At 38.2% G+C, this 5,196-nt stretch overlaps 1 long non-coding RNA gene across 1 annotated transcript; it reads left to right on the top strand.

Moving 5' to 3' along the window:
- The first annotated feature begins 416 nt into the window (after positions 1-416).
- On the top strand, positions 417-1,401 carry LOC121050109. The gene is made up of 2 exons (XR_005801928.1): positions 417-932; positions 1,142-1,401. It is a non-coding gene; the product is annotated as an uncharacterized LOC121050109 (long non-coding RNA).
- Positions 1,402-5,196: the final 3,795 nt, after the last annotated feature.

The following is a 5,196-nucleotide window of genomic DNA, read 5'->3' as shown; positions in this document are numbered from 1 at the left end:
AGATGAGGAAGAAGGAGAAAGGAAAATAAATTAAAAAGAAAGATAAAATTATTTTAACTACTTAGTAGAAAGACAATTTTGCCCTTAATAAAAATATCACGTGCTTGCCACGTCACTATTCTAACGTCTCCGTTAGGAAAATCTAACAGATGTATGTCGTTGATAGCAAAATAAGTGTTCAGGTATCACATTGATAGCATTGAGAGTGTGGGTATCAAATTGGCCGGTGCACAAGAGTTAGGGAACTGTTGGTGCATTTTTCTCTTTTGTTAATTGCCAGTCTGCATGCTTCAGTTGTTTGATTCGTTTGACTTCTAAAGGTCATATTTCAGTTATTAAATCATTTTGACTCACAATAAGCTATTTCCTCGTCCCATCCTAATGATGTTAGGATGGGATGAGGAAATAGTATAATTTAGGTTCAAGTCTCGATCAGAAAACTAAAAAGTTTGGCTAATGAGGCTTAAAATTAATCAGGTATTGTGATTTGGTTGAACCAGTGCTGCTGCTAGCCAGCTAATGCATGCCTTGCATGCAGTACAAAATAAGCATAGAAGATAAAAAAGAACTTCAACTTTTCAAACCTGCCACCCACATATGACTGGTTTTTATGGGACCCTTTACTTTGCTTCACCAGACAGAACCCATCTCACCTCTACTCCTCAATACTCACTACTCACCAAACCCAAAAACCCCACAACCCGGCCTTAATTTCTCTGTCTCACTCTCATTCACACTCTTTCACTACTTCGATCACCGACTAACAGCTCATTTGTGTCGCTGAAAGTTGCAAGCTTTTTAAGCTTTTGGGGTTCTTCTTCTTGTTTTTGTTGGACCCTTTTCGTTTTTTGTGTGCAATGGAGGATGGTGACTGGGTTCTGGTGCGGCCGCCTGCAGAGGAGGACCTCTGGACAATATGCCATCTTATAGAGGTCTGTTTTGAAATGCCATTAGGCTTTGTATGGTAAATCTAATTGGAATCTTGTAATTCACAACTTATGGTTAACTAGATTCCGATTATGTCACAATAATGGCTTATTGTTGTCAATGCTACTTCAAAAGTTCAAATTTGATGTTTCCATGTCTATGAGGAAACTTTGGTTATCCTGGAATAATATTCTGTTATATACTTTTTATGAAGGTGGGATAAACACACTTTTGCATTCTGGGGAACAAATGTTGGACTTAATGGATCATATGAAGAGCATTCTTGTAGATGCTTGTAATGTTGAAAGCTGAGAGCTAGATTAATTCATCTGCTTAATGATGATGATGAATTTATTTTTTCCACTGTGCTTCAGCCTATGCAAATGTTGTTTCCTATATCTGTTTAGTGCTGCTTCTTTAGAGTGTAAAGAGTTCAGAATAAATCAATAAAGAAGGTGAAAGGATGTTTAAATATATGCTCAAAAGATTAATTTCTGCGACTGCATTGACAACCAGCGGAAAGGATTTCGTTGCAGATCAAATTCTCCTCAGGATGCACCGGTTTTCAGTTGCAAATTGCTCTATTCAGAATCTCTGAATTATGATGAGAATGATCAGTGGCTTACATGGTTAGCTTTTTAATAGATTCTTTCATGTGACACAGATAGCACAAAGTAAGCTCTATTTTGGGGCATGAGTGTATGACACATCTAGCATTCTCCACAGTAGTGAGGAATGCAATGGATCACCCAATCCCCTAGTGCTCACATCCCATGAGCGCGGCTTTAGAAGATAGAAAATTTCTCTCCCTTCTTTAGAACGCGTCCCACTCTCGAAGTCCAAAAAGAAAATACGAGCGTGAACTCTCTCCCGGCAGAACACTGCCGGCGCTCCCTCTGGTGTTTCGGTCTGAGAGAGGATGTTGGTTTTGTGATGTGCGCTGCCGTTTTTGGGATCCTTTCTCCACTGTTTTCGAGGGTTGGTACTATGGAAAAAATCAAAGTGCATGCCTGCCAACGGCGCTAACTATGAGTTCCCTAGAATATATCCATACCCTCACCCTGGGTATGGCCTTCAAAACCCGTATTGAAAACTCTAATCTAATCAGATGCCCTTTCCTAATTCATTGTTCTAACTTACTCGATCACATGCATTATTCTAAAAAAAAAAAAAAAAAACTTACTCACTTGCATGTATCTTCATGTAATTAAGCATTATAGCAATGAAATTCTCGTTAAAAGTAGTACAATATTTCTCAAACTAAGTGCGAAAGTGTAATATCTAGTTGCCTACATCTCTCTCCTTTGGCCATATGTGAAAAAACTTCAAGCGGAGTCATGCTGTTTTTATAAAACCGTTAACCGTTAAATAATTTCTATCAATGGTGTTGGTTTACCTCTAAGTAGAACTGGTCTACTTTATATGGATATACCACGGAGCATGTTTTTAGGCTCGTAGATGAAATATCATCACTCACACTGGCTGAAGTATTATGAAGAAAAAGGAACTGAAGGTACCACCAACTGTGGGAGTCATGACTTACAACTTGACAAGCATCCAATTTTTTTTGTAAGAAATATTCATTCAGTATATCTACTATAAACTTGGAGTGAACTATGTGCCTTGATACGACAATGATATTTTGACACTCGAAAAAGGCCGTATAATTCTTTCACCATCTAAGTAGAATATGCCGATCTCACGAGACCTATATGTTTTAGGAGTCAATTCCTCATTCCATACAAAATTTGTTGCAAAATAAATACAATTCCTTTTTACTTCTGGGAAATTACCAGCCGGAAGAGAGACAGAACCACCACCATTTCCCAAAAAGAACACTGGTTCCCCAAGTTCTGCACTGGAAGCAAATTGTTATTATTTGGATCAATCTTGTACACTCTAAAACTCCTTGTTGTGACATGTGGATTAAAGCCGGGCGCGTCTTCATCAATAACATATTCAACATCATCAATTTCTCCTCCATCTTGATCATCAGCTTCCAAGTTGCCTTCCTCATGATCATTCTCATGATTGCCTTCATCACCATCATTATCTTGATCGACGCCTTCCTGATTATCCTCAATAATATTGCCGTCGTCGTCTTCAATGTCATTGACATCACCAGCACCTTCTCTGCACTGCTGCACAAAACATAATCTACCATTTGATGGATTACCAAGACTTCATTGCTGGTGGATTCTAGCAATATTGATCGATAGTTTGCATTGGAAACTCTCGGATAGTCACTATTAAAATCATCAATTATCACATTCCTGTGTTCATGCTTGTTGTGAATCAATTTCAACTTCACTCCATGATCTGCAAAGTTTAAAACACGAGTAGCTGCTACCAAGCCATCCTTTTGACTACTGACTAAAGCATACAGAATGCCTCGAGAAAACAGTATATCCACAAGCTCAAGGCGGTCGTTGTTATTAAATACCTGGCAGACACTCCATGTTAGGTCTCCAATTTTGCATAAACCTAATGTCTTTTGGTCCTTAAAATCCTCAAAGATTATGGCTACCCTAAAATGGCCTGAAGAATTAAGATCATGAGAAGTAAGTAATGAAACATTAAAAAGGAAAGAGTTGGCACCAAAACGTTTCCACTGCCTCATTTTTACAATCTTTTTGAAAGATGGAATTGTCCTCAACGGCGGAAGTTTGTGTAGGGCTCCTGAAATTGGGTTAAGTAGACACATCGTAGACTGTAATCCTTTTTCCTTGACCATGATCAACCAACCTTTAGAAGACCCAAAAATCCAGCTTCCTCGAACTTCCTTAGGAAGCTTTAACTTGACTTCTTTCCTCTCAGTGAGCTGGCAAAGCTCAAGCACTTGTTGCTGCATTTGGGGGCTTGAGGCAGCAGTAACCATGGGAGTTCATGCGGAGCCCCGGGGATGTCTCTTCGCATAACAATTGACTTCCAATGCTTGCAAGAGTTCTTAACCGTATTCGATCTCCTAAATTGACACGTTGTAGAATGTTCTCCATGATATCTAGAGGTGGTGTCTGCCAACAACTATACTCATTAGTAACCATCCTCTCTTGCTCTACAGAAATATCAAGCTTTGGCTATCAACCTCCATTCAATATTCAATAAAGGAATCCGTTATATATAATGCACAACAACTTGAATCTCAATCTGTCATAAAAACAACTTGAATCTCGATTCAATTAGGATTAGGAATTTGGTAGCATCGAGGTAGGATTACTATTACAAATAGTGATAGGTTCATAATTTCATACATTTTTATACCCTTAAATGTAGGATTCTAGGTTTAGAACTTGTCATCTTTGAGTCATTTACTTTGTCTTTGTGTTTTGTAGGTTAAATTGGAGAAAAGAATGATTTGGAGCTTAAAGTCAAACGCAGGATTGAAAGGGTGCTTGCTATCCTGAGCGTCCAGAATTGTCTCTGCTGTGCGTCAATTTTGAGGATTAAACTGTACCTTCTCACAAGGAATTAGCAGGCGAGCCATATACCATTGGAAAGATATGGATGTTAGCTTTCTGATGAATTTTACGGAAGTGAATTCGCATTCTTCTGGAGGAAGTTATGATAATTTAAGTGAACCTAGTTCGGGAAGGCAGATTCTGACAGATTTTGCATATCTTTTCGGAATCTGACTTGTGAGGCCCAAGTCCGTTGATCTTAGTACTCGAATGGAACAAGACTGAACGTATATGACATAATTGGAGTAATTTCTTGCGTTGACTATAATAACCTTGTGTTTCTTTAGAGATAAGAAATCTCTTCCAAGTTGGACTAGAAGACTTAAGAAGCCCAAGTCAAGTAGGAATTAAAAAGAGACATACAAGGCAGAAAAAGAGGACGTCTAGAGACAAGAGGAGGCCTAGAGAGCAGATTAGGACGCAACAAGAGCAAGAGGAGTCACCTCCATCTTTATTCCTCCTTTACTATGTTTTTCTTAGTTATTTTTATCGTTTCTTTTTGCTAAAGTTCTAAGCTAGGGCTGAGATGAAGCCTCTAGTATGACTATTCTATTTGTTTAGTTGGTTTACTATTGAATTTCTGATTTCTATGTTAAACTCTTAATCACCGTTTCAATAGAACTTTTATTCAAAATCTCTGCTCGGGATCAATAAGACCTAGGTTTTGTTTATGAGTTATTTGGTTGGAGAACATGATGCTTGATCAAAGAGATGATGTTTTCTAGGGTACCAAAAGATAATTCAATCTTGTTATTAAAGAGTTGTGAATTAAGGATACAAGTGCTTGATCATAGTCGATATTCTTGTTTGC

The sequence above is a fragment of the Rosa chinensis genome, chromosome 6 (genome assembly GCF_002994745.2).
Source record: "Rosa chinensis cultivar Old Blush chromosome 6, RchiOBHm-V2, whole genome shotgun sequence".
NCBI lineage: Eukaryota > Viridiplantae > Streptophyta > Magnoliopsida > Rosales > Rosaceae > Rosa > Rosa chinensis.
Note: the sequence above shows the minus strand (reverse complement) of the source record. Positions and strands in the feature narration are given on the sequence as shown.